This window comes from Panicum hallii, chromosome 1 (assembly GCF_002211085.1).
Source record: "Panicum hallii strain FIL2 chromosome 1, PHallii_v3.1, whole genome shotgun sequence".
Lineage (NCBI taxonomy): Eukaryota > Viridiplantae > Streptophyta > Magnoliopsida > Poales > Poaceae > Panicum > Panicum hallii.
The window spans coordinates 2,209,414-2,223,746 of NC_038042.1; the positions used below are offsets into that span (position 1 = coordinate 2,209,414).

Consider the following 14,333-nt stretch of genomic DNA (forward strand, 5'->3'; position numbering starts at 1 on the left):
TCCAAGGATGCAATTATTGTCTTTTGTTCTAGCTTGACATGTGGTTCAGAATTTATAGTCTCATGAGAGCATATGAATAGCATGGATAGCGCGAAAACAACATGAGTGGATCTAACAAATTATGTGGCTGCGTGATTTGTTACATCCGCTCTATGCCACCGTATTTTGAACCTCGGGTTTAAGAAAGAGGGTAACATGGTTGCAAATTTGTTGTGTGTAGATATGATCTTAAGTACATTTATTTAAATGGTTTGTTTACATCCACGTGATCTACTCCATATAGTATTTGTTGTCTTTGCTAGCAAATTTTCTATTGATCGCTTAAAGAATGGGAAGAAGGGGTAATCTGTATAGCAGCATAGGTTGCTGACCTTCCTATAGACTCTTGAGTAAGAAACGTGGAGAATTAAGTGGAGAAATGTACTCTTTCCATCTTAAATTATTAATTATTTTAACTTTTTTAGATATATAATTTTTGCTATACATTTAGAGCAGTAGTCATCAAGGGACGTACTCCGTACAGGAGAAGGTATTTTTGGAAGGAAGGTACTAAGGTAGTCAAATGGTTTATGGGCATCAGTTGCTGCGGAGCTCAACACCACGGGCACATCGACGACTTTGCAGCCTGAAGATGTGTGCGCTTTTTTAATTATTTTTTTGATAATTTAGCCTGAAGATGTTTGGTCTGATAATTAACGTTTCACGTTTGGCCCATCCTTAGGAATGGGTCGAGAGTTGGACCATCTTGCAGCATGTGAATGTTCACATGGCACAAAGTTTAACACTCGAGAAAAAAAGGAGGAGGTCTGAAGTACTAGCAGAATGCTAATGGTGCAGGTATGGACACATAGTATTTTTTTTTTAACACAACAGTATGGACACGTATAATTCTTGCAAATTGCAAGGGTCTGTAGTTTAAAGACATGGATGTCAGGCCAAAGACATGAAGTGAACGATAACCGAACCTCTTTTTTTTATTTACATAAGTGTCCACATCATGAAAGACACGGGTTGAAATTAAAGCTGATGACACGGATATGCTACTTGATTCCTTCCATCTGTTCTTCTCTGATTTGTCACAACACTGCTGATACAAACAGTCCAACCTGCCCTTATTACTATATTCCTGGCAGGAGATTGGTAGTAGGTACAGCAAATAAACTACAACAAAAAGATCTCACACCATTCATATTACTTGCATTGCAGTATCTGAGCACAATCAAAGATCCATGCGACATCATTTGAAAAAGAAAACACTTGAAGTACCTGTTAGACACAGTGCAAGCTCTCCACAGGAACCAAACCATGAGTGAGTGTACATTTGCTAAAAAAAATCATGAGCCATATAAAAAAACTAAACACTCCTGTTTTTCTTTAAATCACCGGTTATCTCGTATGATACGGTGATAACGAAAGATGTATCGATTCATCATTGTACCTTATTAATTAATGTAGTGGTAGCATTTGATTGCGATATCTATCACACCGTGTCAATGTTGTCCTAAATGAATATATTTAGAATAATTAAGTGGAGAAGTTCGAGCAAACGATTTGAATTTTAACTTGACATCCACGTTGTGCGGTGTATTATATGCATGCCACAAAAATTACTCGGAATATGAGTTTGGCTAAGGGTCGTGACCCACTTTAGAAGCTATTTCGATATGCTAAACTTTAGCACCTATTAGCACTCATATCCAATGCAAAAGTTTTTAAGTTTTGGCTAAAATTTCAGTCTACCCCAATAGCACTCCTGCTTGCATAAGGTAGTGCTAAAGTTTAGTATTTTTTAACATTAGTACTGGAATCCAAACATTCTCTTTATTTGGCTCAAATATTGTATATACAGCTCCACGGACCCTGATAATATGGTGGTGCATGAATAATTGCGATTAGCTAGATGTCTATACCCTTACGAGACCCTACAGCTACTGAGTTGTCCTGTCATCATTAATTATAAGATTAGACCCCACAACAGCTGAGGCAACTTTTAAACCAATGAAGAGAGGCCGCTGTGAAAAAAAAAATCTCATAGCTCATATTTGAGAAATATCAAAATGATTTCTGATAAATTCACTTGTATATAGTCGCCGTTCTGCATATACTTCTTGTGTGGCTTAAACGTAATTTCTCCATGAGAAACTAATAAAGCTTCTACATTATATTGTTTTAAAAAAAATCCCTGGAACCTATTAATTTTGACCCATACACCACAACTCCTCTTTCAAGAAAGGAAAACACTAAAACTTCTAAGGGGAACCCATGTCATGTCACAGGCAATGCAAACTTGGGGTCGAAATGCTGTGGAGAAACATGGACATGGCCATCATCAGCAACAGCAGAAATGTCGCTGTGGAGAGCTCGTGGAAAACGCTGCGGATCGGAGAGAGCTCGCTGAAAGGCACATCCAATTAATGGAAGAGAAGCTCCAACCGTCCATAGATCGATCGATATGTGTGGTCTATTATATTATTACTGGTACAGGCAGGTTGCTTTCTCGTGCTCTCCTGTCGAACCCACGCTGATGTCTCCGGCTCCGACGCACCGGCAGGCATGGCGCCTCCCAACGATCGCCAAAATGTCTCGATCGCAAGAGAGAATTTATTTGTTCGGTGACGAGAGCGTCGAGAAATTTCTACACGCTTTAAGAGAATCAAACCACTATTTACGGATTTCATGTCTGAATGTGGGAGAAAAAGTTGGGTTGCCATTGGCGGCGGCTGTAAAGGTCAGACCTTTGCCGACCTTGAAGTTCAGAATTCAGAATGCATAGGATTATTCAGGTAGAAATGGATCAACCTGAAGAAAAACGACTCGAATATTCAGATAGCTGAATGCAGTGATGGCAGCACACATGAATAGTGGAAAATACTGTTTCATTCTTGCATATTGCAAGGGTACACGCTACATGCACACATAGTTGATTCAAACTGGTAACTAAGCCTCCTTTTTACATAAACATCCATGTCATGAAAGACATGGCTGACTGCCCCAGAAAGACATATTCCCTCCGTTCCAAAATATAGGTCGTTTTGGCAAATCTAGATGCATAGATTTTGCAATGCATCTAGATATAGATCCATAGTAAAAATTATGCATCTAAATTTGCTAAAACGACCTACAATTTGGAATAGAGGGAGTAACAACGTTAACTACGCCAAAACAGCAAATAGGAGCAAGCAATCTGAGACAAGCCTCTAAGGGCACGTCTCATATTACAGAAAGAGAGTCGAGCTAAAAATGCGGGCGAAGCGCTGTGGTGTGGGGGAGACAAATGCGAGACGAGCCGTGGGAGGGCCCGTCTCCGATCATTTTGAGATCTGAGATGCGCCTTAATGTGGCTCGTCTCGCATTTATTCCCACCTCAATGCGGCGTGGGAGGGCTTGAAAGTAATGCGAGACGAGCCTTAGTAAGGCGCGTCTCCCATTGATCCAACAAGGGGTACGAAAAAGCTGTCGTAAAGTTTCGTTGTGGGGCGCGTCTGTAGCGTACAATACAATTACATTACACGTACATGGAATCAATCCCTTGAAACCGAACGAACATTCCATTACATTGTCTCAAATACGAATAATGTCACAATACATTACAATGTCTAGGCTAAATCCATCAATTATTATTATATCGACATCAATTATTACATAGATATTAAATCAGGCATTGGAGCTGGCTTAGGAGCGCTAGCAGCTTCGCGAGCTGAATCAACGTCCTGCCCCCTGTTTGCGTTGTTGTTCCCCGAGACACAGCAGTTTACGGTGACTGCACAGTCGTTGCAGGGGAGGCAGCCGCCGAAGCAGCTAAACAGCTTCGTCAAGCTCGGAAATTTCATCCTGGACCAGCTCGTGTTTCCTGGGTTTCGTGAGACAATAGAAATCGATAGGTGACCACCAGTACAGCAAACAAAGAGAAGCTTCCTCCGTGGGTTTGCTGATGCCGATTCAGGCAAAATGCGACGATTACAACAAATACCTGCAACAATGGGGGATGTTGGTGGTGAAGGGCGTTGTGGTCCCCGTGTCGCAGATCTGCAGCTGGTGGTGGAGAAGCCCGGGGATGTTGGTGGTGAAGGGAGTTGTGGTCCCCGTGTCGCAGATCTGCGGCTGGTGGTGGAGAAGCCGGCTGGAGGAGGCGCCGCAGATTTGCCGGTGGCGACCGCCGTGATCTCCGAAGCGGTGCACTCCGGGAGCGCGGGGGTCTCGGAGGATGCGCCGAGGAGGGTGATGCCGAGCGCCGCGGTCTCTGGCACGCTGGGGAGGGGGATTTTGGTGGTGGCGAGCTCCTCGGTCTCCGGGACGCTGGGGAGGGAGATTTCAGCCGTGCTCATCTCGTTCAGCGGTACATCTCGCGACTATTTTCTTTTGTTAAATAGCCGGGACGCGTCTCGCTTTACAAATGGGAGACGAGCCACTGAATGGCGCGTCTCAGATCATGCGGATGGGAGACGCGCCATTTACAAATGGGAGACGCGGCACTGTATGGCGCGTCTCAGATCAAGCAGATGGGAGACGCGCCACTGGATGGCGCGTCTCAGATCATGCGGATGGGAGACGCGCCACTGGATGGCGCGTCTCAGATTGCGTCGTGGGCCTCAGACAAGACCCGCCTTGGGGTCTGGAGGTCCGAACAAGCTGTCCGAACTTGCAGTCTGATACTTTGGTGGTGCGGCTGGGTGGATCTGGGGAAAGTGGTGCTGGCGGATGTGCAGCTGGGTGGATCTGCCGCGGCGGGCGGTGGAGATCTCGTCGGGAGCGTGTCGCGGCGGGCGGCTGGAGCACGATCGAGCCTCTTCTTGCTGTCGTGTGTCGCGGGGGCAGTGGCAAGGTACCTCCGACATGATATCGATTCTTTTGGTTCACCATATAATAATTAAGTTCTAAGTTCAAACTTTTATGGCTAGAATAGGGCATTATAACTTATATTCGAAAATACACTAAGATTTTTTCATGATTGTCTTCAGACGTTAAGAGCATCTAATACTAAATTAATCCGAGATAAATCATATAGCATGAAAAGTAAAGATGAAAATCTTAAAATATTTTTTCTAGCACATGATATCATGTCATTTGCCATCTAACAATATTTGAACTTAAACACTAGTTGTGCATGGCCTCAAACTATGAGAATCCTAACGTTTTGATTTCATATTCTATATAGATATCGTATCGGCGTTGAATGTATGGTCCACGCCTTTGCAAGGAGTTTATGGATGGTGTTGAAGCATTCATTAAGAACGCGAAGAAAGATATGGTGGACAATGGTATACAGTATCTCTATTGCCCATGCAAAAATTGCAAAAATGAGAAGCGATATCTTCAAGAGCACGTGTTGAAATCACACTTGATCAAACGTGGATTCATGGAGGATTATCGATGTTGGAATAAACACGGTGAAGAAGGACTTAATGAAGCAGAGAGTAGGGATTCCTATGTGGAGAGGGAGGTCCATAGCGTTGTCAAAGAAGAGGACGACGATGTGGATGAGGCGGATATACTAGGGTTGAGCAATGCCGACATCATGGAACAGGTAGTAATCAAACCCGGCCCCATAATACAGCTTACAATTAGTATAATAAGGTCGTGCTAATATGACTTTTCATGTCTGGCTTGACAGGTTGATAACATAGAGGAGATGGTTTGCAATGCTGACAGACACGGCGACGATGAGTTCAAAGGAGGCGAATTCGGAAAGTACAAGAGGATGATCGAAGACTCTAAGAAACCTTTCTATCCTGGTTGTGGATTGAAATACTCAAGGCTATTTGCAATGGTGAAGCTTTTCCAGTTGAAAGCAATCCACGGATGGAGTGATGGCAGTTTCAAGGAGTTGTTAGCACTCCTTAAGGACATGCTTCCACAAGGCAACACCGTCCTTGAGACCGTTTATGAGGCCAAACAGATTATCTGCCCGTTGGGATTGGAGGTGGAAAAGATCCATGCGTGCAAGAATGATTGCATTCTCTATCGTGGCTCGAATTATCAGGACCTTGAGAAGTGCCCTGTTTGTGGACTCAATCGATTCAACCGTAGAAAAGATGGTGGTGATGATGAGGACTGCAACAGAACAAAGGGCGGACCTAAAAAGGTGTTTTGGTACTTTCCAATTGTTCCACGATTGGTGCGCTGATTTGCAAACAAAAAGGAGTCAGAATTGTTGCGATGGCACAAGGAGAAGCATAAGGTGGACGGGTTGATAAGACATCTTGCTGATGCCACACAATGGCGGAACATAGATTTGCTATATCCTAAATTTGCGAAAGATCCGAGGAATATTAGGATTGCAATGAGCACAGATGGCATGAACCCATTCATGAACAATAGCACACATAGCACCTGGCCAATTGTTCTGACAATATACAACCTTCCGCCTTGGTTGTGTAACAAACGGAAGTACATTATGCTGTCGGGCTTGATACCGGGGCCACATCAACCTAGGAATGACATCGACACTTATTTCCGTCCTTTGGTTGACGATCTGAAGTTGCTGTGGTGTGAAGGAGTGGAGGTCTGGGATGAGTACAAGCGTGAGTACTTTCAGCTTCGAGCCATTTTGTTCGCGACTATCAGTGACTCTCCAGCGGCACGAAACTTGTCCGGGCAGAGCAAGAAAGTAGGTTGCGGGTGCCCACATTGTTTGAGAGAGACAGACTCTGAGTACTTGAGTGAGTCAAAAAAAATAGTGTACATGGGACATAGACGCTACCTTGGATTGAAACACCTGTTCCGGAAAATGTGTGATCACTTCAACGGTAAGGCCGAGAAGAGGCGTCCTCCTCCGCATTTCTCAGGTCATGATGTCTACGAAATGGTTAAGAATGTCCATGTTGTCCTCGGTAAGCGGAAAGGAGAGAAGAAAGGCAAGAGGGGCAAGAAGGTCGTTGTTGAAGAAGATGACATGTGGAAGAAGCAGTCGATTTTCTGGGAGCTACCGTATTGGAAGGACTTAGACGTCCATCACTCTATTGATGTGATGCACGTGGAGAAGAATGTCTGTGAGAGCCTTCTCGGCACATTGCTTAACATGGACAGAAAAACAAAAGATCACGCACATGCACGAGCTGATCTGAAGAAAATGAAAATTAGAGAAGAGTTGTGGCTCAATGATGACTCCGTTAAAGGAATGGAGCTGCCCACATCATGCATCACCCTTTCAAAGAATGAGAAGAAGAGTTTTGCGAGTTCTTGAAAAGTGTGAAAGTTCCAACTGGCTACTCAACCAACGTCTCGAAGCTTGTATCAATGCCTGATCTAAAGCTATCTCCCGGTATAAAGTCTCATGATTACCATGTATTGCTGACGCAGATGATTGCCGTAGGAATTCGGAATATCCTACCGGTCAATGTTCGGGAGGCTATTATGAACCTTTGCTTTTTCTTTAATGCAATTGGTCAAAAGGTTCTAAGTGAAGAAGATCTTGAGTCATTGGAAAACAAGCACTATGAAACTTTGAGCGTTCTTGAGATGTATTTTCCACCTGCCTTTTTCGATATCAGCCTTCATTTCACGGGCCATCTTATCAAGAAGATAAAGCTACTTGGTCCTGTGTTCCTTCACCAGATGTATGCGTACGAGAGATTCAACGGCATCTTAAAGTCACTAGTAAGAAATCGAGCTTTCCCCGAGGGCAGCATGGTACAAGGATATTGTACAGAGGAAGCCATTGAGTGGGCTCTAAACTACGCTGACCCGAGTAACCTGGTTGGTGTTCCCAAGTCTCGTCATGAGGGGAGGCTCACAGGCACGGGGACGATCGGGAAGAAGGCTATAATTCCAGATCGAGATTTATTTCATAGGGCTCATTTCCACGTGTTGCAACAAATAGACATTGTGTCTGAGTACTTTGATGAGCACAAGGAGCTGTTGCTTAGAGATAATCCTGGACACAGTGAATCATGGTTAGCAAAGGAACACATGAACAAATTCTGTGGTTGGCTCCGGAATCGAATTTCACGATCAGATACTCCTATAAGTGAACAACTCAAAATTTTGGCTCTTGGTCCTATATTCACCGTTATGACATACCAAGGGTATGACATAAATGGATACACGTTCTACACCGAACGACAAGATAAGAAAAGCATGTATCAGAATAGTGGTGTACGTGTTGATGCTTACGATGTTAACGGAGAGGACAAAACTGCGTACTATGGTCAAATACAAGAGATATTGGAGCTTTACTTTCACGGTTTTAAAATTGCTCTTTTCCGTTGCAATTGGGTTGATGCAAATAGAGGTGTACAAAAAGACAAGTACGGGTTCGTTAGTGTCGATCTTAGCCGTCACGGATACAAGACGGACCCTTTCGTCCTCGCACAACATGTGGCTCAAGTGTTCTATGTTTCTGACACCACAAACAAAAGACTCAAGGTGGTTATACCTGGAAAACGGCGAATCGTCGGTGTTGAGAATGCGGTCGACGAGGAAGAGTTTGATCAGTTTGATGAGATACCTCCTTTCGCCACCTCAATGATCAAGCCAAGAATACCATCGGCCAACGAAACTCCCTACTTGCGCAACGACCATAAAGAAAAAGTCAAGAATTTCAAAAAACCAAGGGAACAACGGAAAGTAGCAAAATGATTGGGCACACAATGTATATTAATTGTTCCTTTGTCAAGTATGGGAATTGTGTGACTTTAATTGTTCCTTTGTGAAATATGGTAAAAGTGTGAATATTTGTGAAGTACAAATTCATATTTGTGAGATATGAATATGTGTGAATTTTCAGTTCCAGAACTGAATGGTTGTGACTTTAATTGTTCTGGAACATTCAGTTCTGGAACTGAACAAGAAAGGCGAGACGCGCGTTACCTACGGCGCGTCGCTCATATAATAATGCGCGACGAGCCGTAGGTAACACGCGTCGTGCATTCCCTATAAACCTAGAGGCTCCGGGCGGAACCCAGGGACCGTGGGGTCCATGATGTAAAAAACACTTGTGCCTAAAGAGAGAACAAAAAAAAAGTTACCCCGGTTGGGGGTCCGGGGCCACCGGGCTCAACCCGCAGGGAACCACGAACAGATTGAACGGGTTCGACCGGCAAGGGAGCCCCTCAGGCCCCAGACCCACACCGCCAGCATGGGCAAAGAGAGGAAACTATGGCTCAAAGGTACATGCATTGTAATTTCGAAACGGCAAAGACCGCCCAAGCTTATAAGCTGGACGCACTCGCCTTGCGTTGGCGAGGTGGGACAAAATCCCCTCCCAACACGCGCCTGATCAGGCAACCATCTCGGGGGCACCAAAGGCGAGACGGGCGTTAACTAGGGCGCGTCGCGCATAACAACACCGCGGGTCGCGCATAATACCACGAACAGATTGAACGTGTTTGACCCGCATGGAGCCCTCGGGGCCCAGTCCCACACCAATGCGCGACGGGCCGTGGGTACCGCGCGTCGCGCATTCCCCGGTGTCTGCAATTATTTTTCCGGTTCTAAGGGGCCGGGCGGAACCCAGGGACCGTGGGGTCCATGATGTAAAAAACACTTGTGCCTAAAGAGAGAACAAAAAAAAGTTACCCTGGTTGGGGGGGTCCGGGGCCACCGGGCTCAACCCGCAGGGTACCACGAACAGATTGAACGGGTTCAACCGGCAAGGGAGCCCTCGGGCCCCGGACCCACACCGCCAGCATGGGCAAAGAGAGGAAACTACGGCTCAAAGGTACATGCATTGTAATTTCGAAACGGCAAAGACCGCCCAAGCTTATAAGCTGGACGCACTCGCCTTGCGTTGGCGAGGTGGGACAAAATCCCCTCCCAACGCGCGCCTGATCAGGCAACCATCTCGGGGGCATCAAAGGCGAGACGCGCGTTATCTACGGCGCGTCGCGTATGAAGATGCGTGACGCGCCTTAGGCACGGGAGCACGTCGCGCATTTAGAACGCGCCGCTGGCCTTCTTGGGACTTAGGTCAAATTTTCAAATCGTTCACACCCGTTCTCAGCTCCCCGCCGCCGCGCCGTCCTCTCGCGCCGCCCGTCGTCATTGAGCCAGACCGTCACTCCCTCGCGGCCGTCGTCCCCGGCCCCGCAGCGCCGCTCCGCCTTATCGGCGCCCCCCGGGCCCGAGCTCCCGTCCCCGCGAGTGCCGCCGCCGTCGAGCCTTCCCCGAGACGTCACGCCGTCGTCCCCGCGAGTGCCGCCGCCGTCGAGCCTTCCCCGAGCCGTCGCGCCGTCGTCCCCGCGAGTGCCGCCGCCGTCGAGCCTTCCCCGAGCCGTCGCGCCGTCGTCCCCGGCCCCGCGGCGCCGCCCCAAGCGAACGTAGCGTCGTCCACTGCCGCCGTAGGTGAGCTTTCCCCCTTTCTAATTAGTCAGTGTTCATACCCTACATATGGATGTATGAGGCAAGAAACATCTTCCATAGACACACATAATATATTTTGCTACATAGAATTGAAAACAAATCAAATTATCAAGAGCAAAAAGATACCAACCTAGCCAAATTTAAAAAAAAGAGCGGTTAATGACCAAAGATTAAGTCATATATTTCAAAAAATGGAGATTACTTTGCGAGAATTCACTAAAGCATTAAGCATGTCTAGGCCTAGGTATGGGATTCATGCGGTTACTCTATGGTTGTATCTGATTCGGAGCGTTTACTCTATGGTTGTATCTGTTTTTTTTTCTTTCTCGTGTAGCACGATGTCCAGTGGTCCGGACAGTGTGCAGCAAGCTGCAGGCGGTGAGGACAGTGTGCAGCAACCTACAGATGATAGAGCATCATCAGGACGGCCGGCACGGTCACAGTCAGGAGCTAGCACGTCTGGTGCTGGCAGAAAGAGAAGGTCACAGACAACGTGGCCATCAGATGTGAAAAGTTGTGGCCGGATCAATTCTGAGGCAGCACCCGAAGACCCGTCAATCTTGGTGAGATTAGCACGGGTTTGTGGCCTCACTGCCCGGCAAAGGGTGCCACTCACCTTGGAACATTTCGATGACTTGTCTTGGGACGACAAAAAGAGAATCTTCGAAAACAATATTCAACCCTATGTTGAATATCCGATAGAGTTGCACGATAAGGCTACGAAGCATGCTATGAAGATCATCTCTAAAGCCTGGAGGAGCTACAAGAACAAGTAAAGTGTTGTCACTTACTATTGTCATTTACTAACATTTTTCCATTATCTACTGTCACTTATGCAGATTTATTGTTTTGTCGTGCAGGCTTTTAAAGTGTTGGAAGAAGAAAGAGAACCCTTTTGACAAGTATGCGGACATGACCAAAGAAGCCTGGGACGAGCTTGTTCAAAAGTGGAATACTCCCGAGTTCCAACAGTCAAGTGAGTATTTTCAGGGTCTCCGAGCGCGGAACGAGCTTGACCACCACCTTGGCTCAACGGGATATGCTGGAAAGCAACGCAAGTGGGAGCAGGAGGATGAGATGCTGGCAGAGAGGGGCATTGAGAATCCCTATGAATCGTTTGAGGGACGGCTGGCACCATTTATGCGTGCTAGGTCAAAGCTCACGGAGGATGGCAATATCAATTTCTACAGCACGAGCGTTGAGGAAGTTGCTCAAAGGGCTTTGATGGAGAGCAGCCAAGGTTCAAATGAAGGAGTGAGGGAGTTTGATGCGCTCACCAGGGCTTTGGGAACCCGTGAGCAACGGGGTCGTGTCCGTGGTGTTTCCAGTAAGTTGACCTGGAAGGAGGGGTTCCCTGAACACAAAGGCAGATACCGGAAGCGGACTCGAGACTCCTCATCAAAGGTTGACATAGATGAGATCAAAAAGCAGGTGAAGATGGAGATGTTTGGAGAGTTGAAGACCATCTTCGAGTCTCAGGGATTGTCATTCCCTGATTTCCCGGAGAGTAGGATGAGTGAAGAGAGAAGGGACAGCTTCGCTTCTACTGCAGCGGGTGCTTCTCAGAGTAGAGGGACAGAGAGGGCAATTGTGCCTACATCAGTGGAGCCGGATACGATAGATGGCTTGGCTCGTCCGACCCGATGCAGTCTTCTCGTGCAACTGGTCGGAGATTCATCTCGATTGGAGGTCGGGAACGGGCTTGTGTATCCCGGTATGTCCCAGCTTGAAGGTGTCCAGGTCAGTGCATTGGTCTTTGCCTCTCTTTTCTTTTCTTCTATTTCTTTTTTTTTGTTTTGGTATGTACAACTTGCTTGAGATTTAAAGGCTTTGTTGTTGTTGTTGCTGCAGGTCAGGGCTGATTGTGCTGTGGTCAAGATTGACTACGTGCATGAGTTTGCTAAGAATATCAAGCTGGAATTCCCACCAGATGACACGACCACCACTTTGCGGGATGCAGTTGCGAGAAGGGTTCAGTGGCGGAGAGCTGGTATTCATATTGATCCAGCAGATGCAGATTCAGTACCGACCACTCAACCTCAGCCACAGAGTCCTGCAGTGCCACCGACGTTTTCTGAGCCATGCCCACAGCTGCCGGATACATGGGAAGCGTTACCGGATCCGCATCCTCCTGTCCCTACTCAGCCTTAGATTACCCCCCCTCCACCTGTTCCGACAGAGCCAGCTACCGCTCCCAAGAAGCCAAGCAAGGCTAATCCTGTGAGGAAGAAGCAGAGTAGGCCAATGGCGACGAAGCGGGAGATCTCAGAGGGTAAGAAAAAGGTGGAGCAGATAAAACAACCGGTCACAAGGGCTTACACTTCTGAGAATCCAAAGTACAGGGTTGGAAAGGCCTTGCTTAGTGTCTCTGAGCTTCGGGCAGCAGGTCAATATTGTGTGGACCTGCACAACTACTACATGCACAATGTCAATCAAGCCGAGAAAATCATGGTGTCATACCAAGAGCGGCACTTTCTGCAGCTTGAGGGCAAAGGCAACATCTTTATTGTTGCCTGGAGCGATTTGTTCGACCTTTTCAACCTCAACGCTTTGGATCTTTCTCTCATTCGGTGCTTTGCATTGTAAGTCGATTAAGACTTGTTTCCATTTCAATGCATTTGATATACGTTCAACAATTTAAGTCGTTTCTATTTCAATTCATATGGATCGTGTAGGCACATGCAACAAGAGACAAGGCGTCGAACCGGAAAGAAGTGTGGGTACATTGACCCACAGATGATGACGGTGACATTTATGAATTCAGATAGAGATAGCTTGGTCAGGTTCGCACATTCAACAATTAAACTTGTTTTCATTTCAACTTGTAGCCACATGTAGTCACTTGTTTCCATTTAACACATGTAACCGCTTGTTTCCATTTCAACTTGGTTAGGTACATGGTGAAGTGCATGCGAGTACATGCTGACAAGGAGCACATTGTGGTGCCGTACAACCCAGGCGACCATTGGGTTACACTCATCATCAATGTCAGGAGCAAGCAAGTCTTCTACCTTGACTCGAGCATTCCATCAGATGAGTCGGGCGCGCCTCAGATACGTGATTATTCTCTAGTCATCTCAGTCCTTGACGAGTAAGTTTGTTGTTTGCTTTAGTTTTTTATCATTTGCCCATTTAAGAAGCATTTGTAATGTAACATCCGGATGTCTGTGTTTAGATCTCTTGACAGGCATCTTAGGGCCTCAGAAGGATACAAAGAGCAACGTCAAGTTGCGTTTACACATCACACCGCGTGGACGGTAACTACTGTAACTAAATCGCTTTACTATTACGATGTTTTCTTGGTTCTAAGTGTCATAAAATGCTAATTTCTATCTATCTTTGACATGTAGTGCACACGGCAACCCTCGGGTAACTCATGTGGGTTCTATGTTTGCCACAACATGCTTCTAGTTGCAGAGAAACCGGATTTCATGGTAAGATTTCTCACGTGTTCTAATTAAAAAATATCTGTCTTCATCTTGTATTCTAACTGCTTGTAATTATATTTCGAAGGACGAAGATGATTATTTCAATCGAACGACGCTTCGTAACGTGCAGGATATCCGAGAGAGGCTAGCGGGGTTCCTCATGACGGAGGTGATCAACCAAAAGGGGGAGTTCCATTTATGATAGCACGGTAGGCGACATTGAGCTAGATTGAGAGACTTGCTTTGCATGTACTCTATTGTTCTTATCGATCATTGTTGTTTTGAGTTAGGTTGAGCCTTATTTTGAGTTTTGGACGAGGCTAATTGATTGTACATGTGTTATATAATACTATCTTTGCTTGTGTGTATCGCACTATGTGAATTGTATGGATGCGTGCGATGATTGCGGTGAATTCTGTGAATTGAAATCTTTTGCAGGTATTTGAATGCAGCTGCCAAATCCTGGCTAGTTCCAGGATGCAGCTGGGGAAAAAAAAGGCCCCTGTTGGAGGTAGACTAATGCAAGACGCGCCTCGCTTAGGGAGCGACTCTCAATAGGCTCCCAGTGGCGCCTGTGTGAAGCCAAGGCGAGACGCGCCGTAAGCG

The 14,333-nt window shown here is 46.3% G+C and overlaps 1 long non-coding RNA gene across 1 annotated transcript; it reads left to right on the top strand.

Moving 5' to 3' along the window:
- Window positions 1-12,847: 12,847 nt before the first annotated feature.
- Window positions 12,848-13,227, top strand: LOC112882483. The gene is made up of 3 exons (XR_003226674.1): window positions 12,848-12,881; window positions 12,975-13,082; window positions 13,193-13,227. It is a non-coding gene; the product is annotated as an uncharacterized LOC112882483 (long non-coding RNA).
- The last annotated feature ends 1,106 nt before the right edge of the window (window positions 13,228-14,333 follow it).